Source organism: Gadus morhua, chromosome 2 (assembly GCF_902167405.1).
Source record: "Gadus morhua chromosome 2, gadMor3.0, whole genome shotgun sequence".
Classification (NCBI taxonomy): domain Eukaryota; kingdom Metazoa; phylum Chordata; class Actinopteri; order Gadiformes; family Gadidae; genus Gadus; species Gadus morhua.
Window position 1 is genome coordinate 19,924,268 of NC_044049.1, and position 17,578 is coordinate 19,941,845.

At 45.6% G+C, this 17,578-nt stretch overlaps 11 non-coding genes across 11 annotated transcripts; all 11 read right to left on the reverse strand.

Moving 5' to 3' along the window:
• Nucleotide 1: 1 nt before the first annotated feature.
• Nucleotides 2-84, reverse strand: trnal-cag (transfer RNA leucine (anticodon CAG)). The gene has a single exon. It is a non-coding gene; the product is annotated as a tRNA-Leu (tRNA).
• A 345-nt stretch (nt 85-429) lies between these two features.
• On the reverse strand, nt 430-512 carry trnal-cag (transfer RNA leucine (anticodon CAG)). The gene has a single exon. It is a non-coding gene; the product is annotated as a tRNA-Leu (tRNA).
• A 4,299-nt stretch (nt 513-4,811) lies between these two features.
• trnal-caa (transfer RNA leucine (anticodon CAA)) lies at nt 4,812-4,894 on the reverse strand. Its single transcript has one exon. It is a non-coding gene; the product is annotated as a tRNA-Leu (tRNA).
• A 345-nt stretch (nt 4,895-5,239) lies between these two features.
• trnal-cag (transfer RNA leucine (anticodon CAG)) lies at nt 5,240-5,322 on the reverse strand. Its single transcript has one exon. It is a non-coding gene; the product is annotated as a tRNA-Leu (tRNA).
• A 2,175-nt stretch (nt 5,323-7,497) lies between these two features.
• trnal-cag (transfer RNA leucine (anticodon CAG)) lies at nt 7,498-7,580 on the reverse strand. The gene has a single exon. It is a non-coding gene; the product is annotated as a tRNA-Leu (tRNA).
• A 346-nt stretch (nt 7,581-7,926) lies between these two features.
• trnal-cag (transfer RNA leucine (anticodon CAG)) lies at nt 7,927-8,009 on the reverse strand. The gene has a single exon. It is a non-coding gene; the product is annotated as a tRNA-Leu (tRNA).
• A 3,261-nt stretch (nt 8,010-11,270) lies between these two features.
• trnal-cag (transfer RNA leucine (anticodon CAG)) lies at nt 11,271-11,353 on the reverse strand. Its single transcript has one exon. It is a non-coding gene; the product is annotated as a tRNA-Leu (tRNA).
• Nucleotides 11,354-11,688: 335 nt separating this feature from the next.
• trnal-cag (transfer RNA leucine (anticodon CAG)) lies at nt 11,689-11,771 on the reverse strand. Its single transcript has one exon. It is a non-coding gene; the product is annotated as a tRNA-Leu (tRNA).
• Nucleotides 11,772-12,468: 697 nt separating this feature from the next.
• On the reverse strand, nt 12,469-12,551 carry trnal-cag (transfer RNA leucine (anticodon CAG)). Its single transcript has one exon. It is a non-coding gene; the product is annotated as a tRNA-Leu (tRNA).
• Nucleotides 12,552-12,896: 345 nt separating this feature from the next.
• On the reverse strand, nt 12,897-12,979 carry trnal-cag (transfer RNA leucine (anticodon CAG)). Its single transcript has one exon. It is a non-coding gene; the product is annotated as a tRNA-Leu (tRNA).
• Nucleotides 12,980-15,647: 2,668 nt separating this feature from the next.
• On the reverse strand, nt 15,648-15,730 carry trnal-cag (transfer RNA leucine (anticodon CAG)). Its single transcript has one exon. It is a non-coding gene; the product is annotated as a tRNA-Leu (tRNA).
• Between the last annotated feature and the right edge of the window lie 1,848 nt (nt 15,731-17,578).

A 17,578-nucleotide genomic window follows, 5' to 3' on the forward strand; every position in this document is an offset into this window, starting at 1 on the left:
ATGTGAGAAGTGGGATTCGAACCCACGCCTCCAGAGGAGACTGCGACCTGAACGCAGCGCCTTAAACCGCTCGGCCATCCTGACGTATTTCAACAGACCCTTCGAATCAATGAACACAAAACGCCATCCTGGTTACTGTTCTCGTATGTTCAAATGTCCGTACAACAAGGACCGATGATAAACCCCAGCTACCATGAGCTGTAACCTTACCATAGTTGCATGGATTACACTACTTACATAAACTAATGCACCGACACGGACGTGCAAACACACAGATTGAGACAGAAAGACACTCCTCTCATTTCCCCTTTCTACTACCCCAAAGTAGCCAGCCAGTCACTTTGAGTTTAAACCTCCTTACCTTTTCCAAATGTTCTCCATATTACAAAGTTTGAACAGATAATAACAATCAACGAAATCCAAAAGTAATGTCAGAAGTGGGATTCGAACCCACGCCTCCAGAGGAGACTGCGACCTGAACGCAGCGCCTTAGACCGCTCGGCCATCCTAACGTATTTAAACAAACCCTTCGAATCAATGAACACAAAACGCCATCATGGTTACTGTTCTCATATGTTCAAATATCCGTACAACAAGGACCGATAATAAATCCCAGCTACCATGCGCTGTAACGTTAGCATAGTTGCATGGATTACACTACTTACATAAATTAATGCACCGACACGGACGTGCAAACACACAGATTGAGACAGAAAGACACCCCTCTCATTTCCCCTTTCTACTACCCCAAAGTAGCCAGCCAGTCACTTTGAGTTTAAACCTCCTTACCTTATCCAAATGTTCTCCATATTACAAAGTTTGAACAGATAATCACAATCAACGAAATCCAAATGTAATTTCAGAAGTGGGATTCGAACCCACGCCTCCAGAGGAGACTGCGACCTGAACGCAGCGCCTTAGACGGCTCGGCCATCCTGACGTATTTCAACAGACCCTTCGAATCAATGAAAACAAAACGCCATCATGGTTACTGTTCTCGTATGTTCAAATGTCCGTACAACAAGGACCGATAATAAACCCCAGCTACCATGCGCTGTAACGTTAGCTTAGTTGCATGGATTACACTACTTACATAAACTTCTTCTTCTTCTTTCGTGTAACGTCAGAGGTCCAACTCAGTGTCTTGTAGCCATGCCCTTGTCTCTGGTCCCACGTCAAAGAGAAGACGACAGCCTTCACGCGGCCTCCCCTGTGAGTAACAAGAAATGGTGCAAGACCAACTTGTGAAACGAATGTCGCCAACCAAACAAAGAGCTGGCAGGCCAAGGAACGGAGAAGCGCCCCACTCAGGACGCACGGTTATCCCGACCGTCGAAAACCGTGGTCTTCCAGTGCTCCAACTCAACGTCGAGGGCCTCACCACCGCCAAACTCAAAATCGTACGTCACCTGGCTGATGCCAATGGGGCAGCGGTTGTACTCCTGCAGGAGACACACTGCACTAACAATAACATCCTCAAGATGCCAGGTTTCCATCTCGCTGGGTCCATTCACAGCAAGCAGCACGGAGTGGCAACCTTCGTGAGGACTGAACTAACCTGGTCAGCCACTAGCCAATCCCCACCAGACTCCAACATCGAGTGGCTGGTTACTAAAATCCAGGAAACTTCAGTCATCAACGTATATAAGCCCCCACCATCAGAGCTGTCTGCTATGTCACTCCCGTCCATAACTGCCCCCGCCATCTACGCAGTTGACTTCAACTGTCAACACACAGATTGGGGTTACAACTACACAACATCAAACGGAGTGGCGCTGAGTGAATGGGCCTCCAACACCGATGCCCTGCTACTGTACGACCCCATGGAGCCGCCAAGCTTCTTCTCTGCACGCTGGAACACCTCTACCAACCCGGACCTGGCCTTCGCTGTGTGCCGGTGCAATGACCCGAAACCGGAGAGACGCGTCCTAGACAGGTTTCCCCGCTCACTCCACCGACCGTCAATCATTAAAGTCCCATCACTGGTGCAACCGGTACCAGGGAAACCTGTCAAGAGATGGAACTTTCGAAAGGCCAACTGGGAGTCATTCACTCAGGAGACAGAAAGAAGGATTGCTAGTCTGCCAGAACCTGATGCAGCCAACGTGGACGCCGCCTATGAAGCCTACTGTAAGGTCCTCCTAGGAGCGGCAAAAAAAAAACATCCCACGCGGCTACAACAGGAACTACATCCCTGGCTGGGACGAGGAGTGCAGCCGCCTCCTAAGCGCCGACCAGAGGGCTAGCTCCAGGGAAGATGTGGATGCGACTGCAGAAGCACTGCTTCAGAGACTGGACACCACACGCAGAGACAGATGGACTGAAGTTGTTGAGTCAATTGACTTTACCCACTCTAGTCGGAAGGCGTGGCAAACCATCAACCGGCTAACAGGCAGATGCACAAAGCCCCCAAGCTGCCCAGTCACAGCAGATGCCATCGCGTCCGAGCTTCTGAAAAACGGTCGCTTCCCAGACGCAGACAAAGATGTTGCCCGTCTGATAACGCAGGAGGTGACTTCCCTCTCCAGGGTGGCCAGTGCGGATTCCAACCTCTCAGGAGAATTCACAGCAGACGAACTCAGTAAGGCCATGAGCAAGCTCAAGCCAGGCAAAGCTCCAGGACGTGACAACATCCACTCAGAGTTTGTTATGCACCAGAGCACAATAACATCCAGCTGGCTCTGTGCATTCTTCTCATCCTGCTACCAGAGATGCGAGCTGCCCAAGATCTGGCGCCGTGCTTCTGTAATCGCCCTGCCAAAGCCAAACAAACCTGCGGAAGACCCCAAGGCATACCGACCCATATCGCTGCTCTGTGTTCCATTTAAAATCCTGGAAAGAATGATCCACTGCCGCATTGAGCCAGTGATTGACCCACAGCTTCCACAGGAACAGGCCGGTTTCCGTCGTGGTAGGTCCACAGTGGACCAGGTTACACTTCTGTCTCAAGACATCGAGGACAGCTTCCAGGATAATGAGAAAGCTGGGGTAGTGTACCTGGACCTGACCGCCGCGTACGATACCGTCTGGCACCGCGGACTTCACCTGAAGCTGCTGAGGACAATAACCGATCGACATATGGTGAGATTCATCATGGAGACGTTGTCTAACCGCAGTTTTGTCCTACAGACCAGCGATGGCCAGCGCAGTAGGCTAAGAAGACTACGGAACGGTGTCCCACAGGGCTCGGTCCTTTCTCCGATGCTGTTTAATATTTACATCTATGATCTACCAGGCACAGCATCCAGAAAGTACGGCTACGCAGACGATCTCTCAATCATGCTGAGAAGACCCACATGGAAGGCACTGGAAGACGGTCTCAACCAAGACATGGACGTCCTAGTAGCCTACCTACGAAAGTGGCGCCTGCAACTCAGCACCGGCAAGACTGTTACAGCAGCATACCATCTCTGCAACAGAGACGCCAAGAGGGAACTGGAGGTATACACTGACCACAAGCGTCTGGAGTCCCAGCAAGCCCCTAAATACCTTGGTGTTCGTCTGGACCGGACACTGACCTTCAAACAACATTGAAGATGTCCGGGCAAAGACAATATCAAGGGTCGCACTGATCCGTCGCCTCGCTGGCACAACCTGGGGAGCCACTGCCAAGACACTACGGGTATCCACCCAAGCCCTGGTCTTTTCAGCAGCGGAGTACTGTGCCCCAGTATGGAGCAGAAGTCCACACACAAAAAAGGTGGATGTGGCTATCAGCAACGCCCTCCGGATCATCACTGGATGCCTGAAGCCTACCCCAATCGTCCTGCTGCCAGTCCTTGCAGGAATCGCACCGGCTGGCCTACGACGAGAGGCTGCCACTCTCGCCCTGGCAAGGAAAGCACGGAAGCATGATTGGCACATCCTCCATAACACCACAGAGACAGCAGCTCCTCTGGGCAGACTCAAGTCCCGCCACCCTTACAACAAGGCGGCACAAGAGTTGCTCCGTTCCACCACTGAGGACCTGTCCAAAGATGGATGGCTGGCGGCAGCTTGGAAACACGAGTGGGAGAGGGCTGGGCCAACCCAAATCCACCACTACATCTTGGATCCAGGAGATGGAGCCACAGGAGACGATCTTCCACGCCGGCAATGGACTCTGCTGAACCGTCTACGTACTGGGGTCGGTCGGTTCAAATCATCAATGAAGAAGTGGGGCCTGGCAGACAGCGCTGCATGCGAGTGTGGTGCCCCTGAACAGACTGTCCAGCATATTATGACCACCTGCCCCCTACACAGACCACCCTCGGAAGCCGGCCTCTTTGACGTGGGACCAGAGACATGGCTACAAGACACTGAGTTGGACCTCTGATGTTACACGAAAGAAGTTACATAAACTAATGCACCGACACGGACGTGCAAACACACAGATTGAGACAGAAAGACACCCCTCTCATTTCCCCTTTCTACTACCCCAAAGTAGCCAGCCAGTCACTTTGAGTTGAAATCTCCTTACCTTTTCCAAATGTTCTCCATATTACAAAGTTTGAACAGATAATCACAATCAACGAAATCCAAATGTAATGTCAGAAGTGGGAGTCGAACCGACGCCTCCAGAGGAGACTGCGACCTGAACGCAGCGCCTTAGACCGCTCGGCCATCCTGACGTATTACAAAACACCCTTCGAATCAATGAACACAAAACGCCATCATGGTTACTGTTCTCGTGTGTTCAAATGTCCGTACAACAAGGACCGATAATGCACCGACATGGACATGCACACAAAGAAACCTCCTTACCTTTTCCAAATGTTCTCCATATTACAAAGTTTGAACAGATAATAACAATCAACGAAATCCAAATGTAATATCAGAAGTGGGATTCGAACCCACGCCTTCAGACGAGACTGCGACTTGAACGCAGCGCCTTAGACCACTCGACCATCCTAACATATTTAAACAGACCCTTCGAATCAATGAACACAAAACGCCATCATGGTTACTGTTCTCGTATGTTCAAATGTCCGTACAACAAGGACCGATAATAAACCCCAGCTACCATGCGCTGTAACGTTAGCATAGTTGCATGGATTACACTACTTACATAAACGAATGCACCGACACGGACGTGCAAACACACAGATTGAGACAGAAAGACACCCCTCTCATTTCCCCTTTCTACTACCCCAAAGTAGCCAGCCAGACACTTTGAGTTTAGACCTCCTTACTTTTTCCAAATGTTCTCCATATTACAAAGTTTGAACCGATAATCACAATCAACGAAATCCAAATGTAATGTCAGAAGTGGGATTCGAACCCACGCCTCCAGAGGAGACTGCGACCTGAACGCAGCGCCTTAGACCGCTCGGCCATCCTGACGTATTTCAACAGACCCTTCGAATCAATGAACACAAAACGCCATCATGGTTACTGTTCTCGTATGTTCAAATGTCCGTACAACAAGGACCGATAATAAACCCCAGCTACTATGCGCTGTAACCTTACCATAGTTGCATGGATTACACTACTTACATAAACTAATGCACCGAAATGGACGTGCACACAAAGAAACCTCCTTACCTTTTCCATATGTTCTGCATATTACAAAGTTTGAACAGATAATAACAATCAACGAAATCCAAATATAATTTCAGAAGTGGGATTCGAACCCCAGCTCCAGAGGAGACTGCGACCTGAAAGCAGCGCCTTAGACCGCTCGGCCATCCTGACGTATTTGAACAGACCCTTCGAATCAATGAAGACAAAACGCCATCATGGTTACTGTTCTCGTATGTTCAAATGTCCGTACAACAAGGACCGATAATAAACCTCAGCTACCATGCGCTGTAACGTTAGCATAGTTGCATGGATTACACTACTTACATAAACTAATGCACCGACACGGACGTGCAAACACACAGATTGAGACAGAAAGACACCCCTCTCATTACCCCTTTCTACTACCGCAAAGTAGCCAGCCAGTCACTTTGAGTTTAAACCTCCTTACCTTTTCCAAATGTTCTCCATATTACAAAGTTTGAACAGATAATCACAATCAACGAAATCCAAATGTAATGTCAGAAGTGGGATTCGAACCCACGCCTCCAGAGGAGACTGCTACCTGAACGCAGCGCCTTAGACCGCTCGGCCCTCCTGACGTATTTCAACAATACTCTTCGAATCAATGAACACAAATCGCCATCATGGTTACTGTTCTCGTATGTTCAAATGTCCGTACAACAAGGACCGATAATAAACCCCAGCTACCATGCGCTGCAACGTTAGCTTAGTTGCATGGATTACACAACTTACATAAACTAATGCACCGACACGGACGTGCAAACACACAGATTGAGACAGAAAGACACCCCTCTCATTTCCCCTTTCTACTACCCCAAAGTAGCCAGCCAGTCACTTTGAATTTAAACCTCCTTAACTTTTCCAAATGTTCTCCATATTACAAACTTTGAACAGATAATCACAATCAACGAAATCCAAATGTAATGTCAGAAGTGGGATTCGAACCCACGCCTCCAGAGGAAACTTCGACCTGAACGCAGCGCCTTAGACCGCTTGGCGAAATTAATTTAATGAGCTGTAACGTTACCATAGTTACATGGATTACACTACTTACATAAACTAATGCACAGACACGGACGTGCACACAAAGATTGAGACAGAATGACACCCCTCTCATTACCCATTTCCACTACCCCACCGTAGCCAGCCAGTCACTTTGAGTTTAAATCTCCTTACCTTTCCAAATGTTCTCCATATTACAAAGTTTGAACAGATAATCACAATAAACAAGATCATAATGTAGTGTCAGAAGTGGGATTCAAACCCACGCCTCCAGTGGAGACTGCGACCTGAACGCAGCGCCTTAGACCGCTCGGCCATCCTGACAAATTTCATCAGACCCCTTTGAATCAATCAACACAAAACGCCATCATGGTTACTGCTCTCGTATGTTCAAATGTCTGTAAAACAAGGACCGATAATAAACCCCAGCTACCATGCGCTGTAACGTTACCATAGTTACATGGAATACACTACTTACATAAACTAATGCACGGACGTGCACACAAAGATTGAGACAGAAAGACACCCCTCTAATTATCCATTTCCATCAACCTTTTCCAAATGTTCTCCATATTACAAAGTTTGAACAGATAATCACAATCAACGAAATCCAAATGTAACGTCAAAAATGAGATTCGAACCGATGCCTCCAGCAGAAACTGCAACCTGAACGCAGCGCCTTAGACCGCTCGGCCATCCTGAGGTATTTAAACAGACCCTTCGAATCAATGAAGACAAAACGCCATCATGGTTACTGTTCTCGTATGTTCAAATGTCCGTACAACAAGGACCGAGAATAAACCCCAGCTACCATGCGCTGTAACCTTACCATAGTTGCATGGAATACACTACTTACATAAACTAATGCACCGAAATGGACGTGCACACAAAGAAACCTCCTTACCTTTTCCAAATGTTCTCCATAATACAAAGTTTGAACAGATAATCACAATCAACGAAATCCAAATGTAATGTCAGATGTGGGATTCGAACCCACGCCTCCAGAGGAGACTGCGACCTGAACGCAGCGCCTTAGACCGCTCGGCCATCCTGACGTATTTCAACAGACCCTTCGAATCAATGAAAACAAAACGCCATCATGGTTACTGTTCTCGTATGTTCAAATGTCCGTACAACAAGGACCGATAATAAACCCCAGCTACCATGCGCTGTAACCTTACCATAGTTACATGGATTACACTACTTACATAAACTAATGCCCCGACACGGACGTGCAAAACACACAGATTGAGACAGAAAGACACCCCTCTCATTTTCCCTTTCTACTACCCCAAAGTAGCCAGCCAGTCACTTTGAATTCAAACCTCCTTAACTTTTCCAAATGTTCTCCATATTACAAACTTTGAACAGATAATCACAATCAACGAAATCCAAATGTAATGTCAGAAGTGGGATTCGAACCCACGCCTCCAGAGGAGACTTCGACCTGAACGCAGCGCCTTAGACCGCTCGGCCATCCTGACAAATTTCATCAGACCCCTTTGAATCAATCAACACAAAACGCCATCATGGTTACTGCTCTCGTATGTTCAAATGTCTGTAAAACAAGGACCGATAATAAACCCCAGCTACCATGCGCTGTAACGTTACCATAGTTACATGGAATACACTACTTACATAAACTAATGCACGGACGTGCACGCAAAGATTGAGACAGAAAGACACCCCTCTCATTACCCATTTCCATCAACCTTTTCCAAATGTTCTCCATATTACAAAGTTTGAACAGATAATCACAATCAACGAAATCCAAATGTAACGTCAAAAATGAGATTCGAACCGATGCCTCCAGAAGAGACTGCGACCTGAACACAGCGCCTTAGACCGCTGGGCCATCCTGATGTATTACCACAATGCGCTTCGAATCAATGAACACAAATCGCCATCATGGTTACTGTTCTCGTATGTTCAAATGTCCGTACAACAAGGACCGAAAATAAACCCCAGCTACCATGCGCTGTAACCTTACCATAGTTGCATGGATTACACTACTTACATAAACTAATGCACCGAAATGGACGTGCACACAAAGAAACCTCTTTACCTTTTCCAAATGTTCTCCATATTACAAAGTTTGAACAGATAATAACAATCAACGAAATCCAAATGTATTGTCAGAAGTGGGATTCGAACCCACGCCTCCAGTGGAGACTTCGACCTGAACGCAGCGCCTTAGACCGCTCGGCCATCCTGACGTATTTAAACAGACCCTTCGAATCAATGAAGACAAAACGCCATCATGGTTACTGTTCTCGTATGTTCAAATGTCCTTACAACAAGGACCGATAATAAACCCCAGCTACCATGCGCTGTAACGTTAGCATAGTTGCATGGATTACACTACTTACATAAACTAATGCACCGACACGGACGTGCAAACACACAGATTGAGACAGAAAGACACACCTCTCATTAACCCTTTCTACTACCCCAAAGTAGCCAGCCAGTCACTTTGAGTTTAAACCTCCTTACCTTTTCCAAATGTTCTCCATATTACAAAGTTTGAACAGGTAATCACAATCAACGAAATCCAAATGTAATGTCAGAAGTGGGATTCGAACCCACGCCTCCAGAGGCGACTGCGACCTGAACGCATCGCCTTAGACCGCTCGGCGAATTTAATTTAATGAGCTGTAACGTTACCATAGTTAGATGGATTACACTACTTACATAAATTAATGCACAGACACGGACGTGCACACAAAGATTGAGACAGAAAGACACCCCTCTCATTACCCATTTCCACTACCCCACCGTAGCCAGCCAGTCACTTTGAGTTTAAATCTCCTTACCTTTCCAAATGTTCTCCATATTACAAAGTTTGAACAGATAATCACAATCAACAAGATCATAATGTAGTGTCAGCAGTGGGATTCAAACCCACACCTCCAGTGGAGACTGCGACCTGTACGCAGCGCCTTAGACCGCTCGGCCATCCTGACAAATTTCAGCAGACCCCTTTGAATCAATCAACACAAAACGCCATCATGGTTACTGCTCTCGTATGTTCAAATGTCTGTAAAACAAGGACCGATAATAAACCCCAGCTACCATGCGCTGTAACGTTTCCATAGTTACATGGATTACACTACTTACATAAACTAATGCACGGACGTGCACACAAAGATTGAGACAGAAAGACACCCCTCTCATTACCCATTTCCATCAACCTTTTCCAAATGTTCTCCATATTACAAAGTTTGAACAGATAATCACAATCAACGAAATCCAAATGTAATGTCAAAAATGAGATTCGAACCGACGCCTCCAGAAGAGACTGCGACCTGAACGCAGCACCTTAGACCGCTGGGCCATCCTGACGTATTACCACAATACCCTTCGAATCAATGAACACAAATCGCCATCATGGTTACTGTTCTCGTATGTTCAAATGTCCGTACAACAAGGACCGATAATAAACCCCAGCTACCATGCGCTGTAACGTTAGCATAGTTGCATGGATTACACTACTTACATAAACTAATGCACCGACACGGACGTGCAAACACACAGATTGAGACAAAAAGACACCCCTCTCATTTCCCCTTTCTACTACCCCAAAGTAGCCAGCCAGTCACTTTGAGTTTAAACCTCCTTACTTTTTCCAAATGTTCTCCATATTACAAAGTTTGAACAGATAATCACAATCATCGAAATCCAAATGTAATGTCAGGAGTGGGATTCGAACCCACGCCTCCAGAGGAGACTGCGACCTGAACGCATCGACTTAGACCGCTCGGCCATCCTTACGTATTTGAACTGACCCTTCGAATCAATGAACAAAAAACGCCATCATGGTTACTGTTCTCGTATGTTCAAATGTCCGTGCAACAAGGACCGATAATAAACCCCAGCTACCATGCGCTGTAACCTTACCATAGTTGCATGGATTACACTACTTACATAAACAAATGCACCGAAATGGACGTGCACACAAAGAAACCTCCTTACCTTTTCCAAATGTTCTCCATATTACAAAGTTTGAACAGATAATCACAATCAACGAAATCCAAATGTAATGTCAGTCGTGGGATTCGAACCCACGCCTCCAGAGGAGACTGCGACCTGAACGCAGCGCCTTAGACCGCTCGGCCATCGTGACGTATTGCAACAGACCCTTCGAATCAATGAAGACAAAACGCCATCATGGTTACTATTCTCGTATGTTCAAATGTCCGTACAACAAGGACCGATAATAAACCCCAGCTACCATGCGCTGTAACCTTACCTTAGTTGCATGGATTACACTACTTACATAAACTAATGCACCGACATGGACGTGCACACAAAGAAACCTCCTTACCTTTTCCAAATGTTCTCCATATTACAAAGTTTGAACAGATAATAACAATCAACGAAATCCAAATGTAATATCAGAAGTGGGATTCGAACCCACGGCTCCAGTGGAGACTGCGACCTGAACGCAGCGCCTTAGACCGCTCGGCCATCCTGACGTATTACAACAGTACTCTTCGAATCAATGAACACAAATCGCCATCATGGTTACTGTTCTCGTATGTTCAAATGTCCGTACAACAAGGACCGATAATAAACCCCAGCTACCATGCGCTGTAACGTTAGCTTAGTTGCATGGATTACACTACTTACATAAACAAATGCACCGAAATGGACGTGCACACAAAGAAACCTCCTTACCTTTTCCAAATGTTCTCCATATTACAAAGTTTGAACAGATAATAACAATCAACGAAATCCAAATGTAATGTCAGAAGTGGGATTCAAACCCACGCCTCCAGAGGAGACTGCGACCTGAACGCAGCGCCTTAGACCGCTCGGCCATCCTGACGTAATTAAACAGACCCTTCGAATCAATGAAGACAAAACGCCATCATGGTTACTGTTCTCGTATGTTCAAATGTCCGTACAACAAGGACCGATAATAAACCCCAGCTACCATGCGCTGTATCGTTAGCATAGTTGCATGGATTACACTACTTACATAAACTAATGCACCGACACGGACGTGCAAACACACAGAAAGACACCCCTCTCATTACCCCTTTCTACTACCCCAAAGTAGCCAGCCAGTCACTTTGAGTTTAAACCTCCTTACCTTTTCCTAATGTTCTCCATATTACAAAGTTTGAACAGATAATCACAATCAACGAAATCCAAATGTAATGTCAGAAGTGGGATTCGAACCCACGCCTCCAGAGGAGACTGCGACCTGAACGCAGCGCCTTAGACCGCTCGGCCATCGTGACGTAATTCAACAGACCCTTCGAATCAATGAACACAAAACGCCATCATGGTTACTATTCTCATATGTTCAAATGTCTGTACAACAAGGACCGATAATAAACCCCAGCTACCATGCGCTGTAACCTTACCATAGTTGCACGGATTACACTACTTACATAAACTAATGCACCGACATGGACGTGCACACAAAGAAACCTCCTTACCTTTATCAAATGTTCTCCATATTACAAAGTTTGAACAGATAATAACAATCAACGAAATCCAAATGTAATATCAGAAGTGGGAATTTGAACCCACGCCTCCAGTGGAGACTGCGACCTGAACGCAGCGCCTTAGACCGCTCAGCCATCCTGACAAGTTTCATCATACCCCTTTGAATCAATTAACACAAAACGCCATCATGGTTACTGCTCTCGTATGTTCAAATGTCTGTAAAACAAGGACCGATAATAAACCCCAGCTACCATGCGCTGTAACGTTACCATAGTTTGTTGGATTACACTTCTTACATAAACTAATGCACGGACACGGACGTGCACACAAAGATTGAGACAGAAAGACACCCCTCTCATTACCCATTTCCACTACCCCAAAGTAGCCAGCCAGTCACTTTGAGTTTAAACCTCCTTACCTTTTCCAAATGTTCTCCATATTACAAAGTTTGAACTGATAATCACAATCAACGAAATCCAAATGTAATGTCAGAAGTGGGATTCGAACCCACGCCTCCAGAGGAGACTGCGACCTGAACGCAGCGCCTTAGACCGCTCGGCCATCCTGACGTATTTCAACAGACCCTTCGAATCAATGAACACAAAACGCCATCATGGTTACTGTTCTCGTATGTTCAAATGTCCGTACAACAAGGACCGATAATAAACCCCAGCTACCATGCGCTGTAACGTTAGCATAGTTGCATGGATTACACTACTTACATAAACTAATGCACCGACACAGACGTGCAAACACACAGATTGAGACAGAAAGACACCCCTCTCATTTCCCCTTTCTACTACCCCAAAGTAGCCAGCCAGTCACTTTGAGTTTAAACCTCCTTACTTTTTCCAAATGTTCTCCATATTACAAAGTTTGAACAGATAATCACAATCAACGAAATTCAAATGTAATGTCAGAATTGGGATTCGAACCCACGCCTCCAGAGGAGACTGCGACCTGAACGCAGCGCCTTAGACCGCTCGGCCATCCTGACGTATTTCAACAGACCCTTCGAATCAATGAACACAAAACGCCATCATGGTTACTGTTCTCGTATGTTCAAATGTCCGTACAACAAGGACCGATAATAAACCCCAGCTACCATGCGCTGTAACCTTACCATAGTTGCATGGATTAGACTACTTACATAAACTAATGCACCGAAATGGACGTGCACACAAAGAAACCTAACCTTTTCCAAATGTTCTCCATATTACAAAGTCTGAACAGATAATAACAATCAACGAAATCCAAATGTAATGTCAGAAGTGGGATTCGAACCCACTCCTCCAGAGGAGTCTGCGACCAGAACGCAGCGCCTTAGACCGCTCCGCCATCGTGACGTATTTAAGCAGACCCTTCGAATCAATGAAGACAAAACGCCATCATGGTTACTGTTCTCGTATGTTCAAATGTCCGTACAACAAGGACCGATAATAAACCCCAGCTACCATGCGCTGTAACGTTAGCATAGTTGCATGGATTACACTACTTACATAAACTAATGCACCGACACGGACGTGCAAACACACAGAAAGACACCCCTCTCATAACCCCTTTCTACTACCCCAAAGTAGCCAGCCAGTCACTTTGAGTTTAAACCTCCTTACCTTTTCCAAATGTTCTCCATATTACAAAGTTTGAACAGATAATCACAATCAACGAAATCCAAATGTAATGTCAGAAGTGGGATTCGAACCCAGGCCTCCAGAGGAGACTGCGACCTGAACGCAGCGCCTTAGACCGCTCGGCCCTCCTGAAGTATTTCAACAATACCCTTAGAATCAATGAACACAAATCGCCATCATGGTTACTGTTCTCGTATGTTCAAATGTCCGTACAACAAGGACCGATAATAAACCCCAGCTACCATGCGCTGTAACGTTAGCTTAGTTGCATGGATTACACTACTTACATAAACTAATGCACCAACACGGACGTGCAAACACAGAGATTGAGACAGAAAGACACCCCTCTCATTTCCCCTTTCTACTACCCCAAAGTAGCCAGCCAGTCACTTTGAGTTTAAATCTCCTTACCTTTTCCAAATGTTCTCCATATTACAAAGTTTGAACAGATAATCACAATCAACGAAATCCAAATGTAATGTCAGAAGTGGGATTCGAAGCGAGGCCTCCAGAGGAGACTGCGACCTGAACGCAGCGCCTTAGACCGCTCGGCCATCCTGACGTATTTCAACAGACCCTTCGAATCAATGAACACAAAACGCCATCATGGTTACTGTTCTCGTATGTTCAAATGTCCGTACAACAAGGACCGATAATAAACCCCAGCTACCATGCGCTGTAACCTTACCATAGTTACATGGATTACACTACTTACATAAACTAATGCCCCGACACGGACGTACAAACACACAGATTGAGACAGAAAGACACCCCTCTCATTTTCCCTTTCTACTACCCCAAAGTAGCCAGCCAGTCACTTTGAATTTAAACCTCCTTAACTTTTCCAAATGTTCTCCATATTACAAACTTTGAACAGATAATCACAATCAACGAAATCCAAATGTAATGTCAGAAGTGGGATTCGAACCCAGGCCTCCAGAGGAGACTTCGACCTGAACGCAGCGCCTTAGACCGCTCGGCGAATTTAATTTAATGAGCTGTAAAGTTACCATAGTTACATGGATTACACTACTTACATAAACCAATGCACAGACACGGACGTGCACACAAAGATTGAGACAGAAAGACTCCCCTCTCATTACCCATTTCCACTACCCCACCGTAGCCAGCCAGTCACTTTGAGTTTAAATCTCCTTACCTTTCCAAATGTTCTCCATATTACAAAGTTTGAACAGATAATCACAATCAACAAGATCATAATGTAGTGTCAGAAGTGGGATTCAAACCCACCCCTCCAGTGGAGACTGCGACCTGTACGCAGCGCCTTAGACCGCTCGGCCATCCTGACAAATTTCATCAGACCCCTTTGAATCAATCAACACAAAACGCCATCATGGTTACTGCTCTCGTATGTTCAAATGTCTGTAAAAAAAGGACCGATAATAAACCCCAGCTACCATGCGCTGTAACGTTACCATAGTTACATGGATTACACTACTTACATAAACTAATGCACGGACGTGCACACAAAGATTGAGACAGAAAGACACCCCTCTCATTACCCATTTCCATCAACCTTTTCCAAATGTTCTCCATATTACAAAGTTTGAACAGATAATCACAATCAACGAAATCCAAATGTAATGTCAAAAATGAGATTCGAACCGACGCCTCCAGAAGAGCCTGCGACCTGAACGCAGCGCCATAGACCGCTGGGCCAACCTGACGTATTACCACAATACCCTTCGAATCAATGAACACAAATCGCCATCATGGTTACTGTTCTCGTATATTCAAATGTCCGTACAACAAGGACCGATAATAAACCCCAGCTACCATGCGCTGTAACGTTAGCATAGTTGCATGGATTACACTACTTACATAAACTAATGCACCGACACGGACGTGCAAACACACAGATTGAGACAGAAAGACACCCCTCTCATTTCCCCTTTCTACTACCCCAAAGTAGCCAGCCAGTCACTTTGAGTTTAAACCTCCTTACTTTTTCCAAATGTTCTCCATATTACAAAGTTTGAACAGATAATCACAATCAACGAAATCCAAATGTAATGTCAGAAGTGGGATTCGAACCCACGCCTCCAGAGGAGACTGCGACCTGAACGCAGCGCCTTAGACCGCTCGGCCATCCTGACGTATTTCAACAGACCCGTCGAATCAATGAACACAAAACGCCATCATGGTTACTGTTCTCGTATGTTCAAATGTCCGTACAACAAGGACCGATAATAAACCCCAGCTACCATGCGCTGTAACGTTAGCATAGTTGCATGGATGACATTACTTACATAAATTAATGCACCGACACGGACGTGCAAACACACAGAAAGACACCCCTCTCATTAGCCCTTTCTACTACCCCAAAGTAGCCAGCCAGTCACTTTGAGTTTAAACCTCCTTACCTTTTCCAAATGTTCTCCATATTACAAAGTTTGAACAGATAATCACAATCAACGAAATCCAAATGTAATGTTAGAAGTGGGATTCGAACCAACGCCTCCAGTGGAGACTGCGACCTGAACGCAGCGCCTTAGACCGCTCGGCCATCCTGACGTATTTCAACAGACCCTTCGAATCAATGAACACAAAACGCCATCATGGTTACTGTTCTCGTATGTTCAAATGTCCGTACAACAAGGACCGATAATAAACCCCAGCTACCATGCGCTGTAACCTTACCATAGTTACATGGATTACACTACTTACATAAACTAATGCCCCGACACGGACGTACAAACACACAGATTGAGACAGAAAGACACCCCTCTCATTTTCCCTTTCTACTACCCCAAAGTAGCCAGCCAGTCACTTTGAATTTAAACCTCCTTAACTTTTCCAAATGTTCTCCATATTACAAACTTTGAACAGATAATCACAATCAACGAAATCCAAATGTAATGTCAGAAGTGGGATTCGAACCCAGGCCTCCAGAGGAGACTTCGACCTGAACGCAGCGCCTTAGACCGCTCGGCGAATTTAATTTAATGAGCTGTAAAGTTACCATAGTTACATGGATTACACTACTTACATAAACCAATGCACAGACACGGACGTGCACACAAAGATTGAGACAGAAAGACTCCCCTCTCATTACCCATTTCCACTACCCCACCGTAGCCAGCCAGTCACTTTGAGTTTAAATCTCCTTACCTTTCCAAATGTTCTCCATATTACAAAGTTTGAACAGATAATCACAATCAACAAGATCATAATGTAGTGTCAGAAGTGGGATTCAAACCCACCCCTCCAGTGGAGACTGCGACCTGTACGCAGCGCCTTAGACCGCTCGGCCATCCTGACAAATTTCATCAGACCCCTTTGAATCAATCAACACAAAACGCCATCATGGTTACTGCTCTCGTATGTTCAAATGTCTGTAAAAAAAGGACCGATAATAAACCCCAGCTACCATGCGCTGTAACGTTACCATAGTTACATGGATTACACTACTTACATAAACTAATGCACGGACGTGCACACAAAGATTGAGACAGAAAGACACCCCTCTCATTACCCATTTCCATCAACCTTTTCCAAATGTTCTCCATATTACAAAGTTTGAACAGATAATCACAATCAACGAAATCCAAATGTAATGTCAAAAATGAGATTCGAACCGACGCCTCCAGAAGAGCCTGCGACCTGAACGCAGCGCCATAGACCGCTGGGCCAACCTGACGTATTACCACAATACCCTTCGAATCAATGAACACAAATCGCCATCATGGTTACTGTTCTCGTATATTCAAATGTCCGTACAACAAGGACCGATAATAAACCCCAGCTACCATGCGCTGTAACGTTAGCATAGTTGCATGGATTACACTACTTACATAAACTAATGCACCGACACGGACGTGCAAACACACAGATTGAGACAGAAAGACACCCCTCTCATTTCCCCTTTCTACTACCCCAAAGTAGCCAGCCAGTCACTTTGAGTTTAAACCTCCTTACTTTTTCCAAATGTTCTCCATATTACA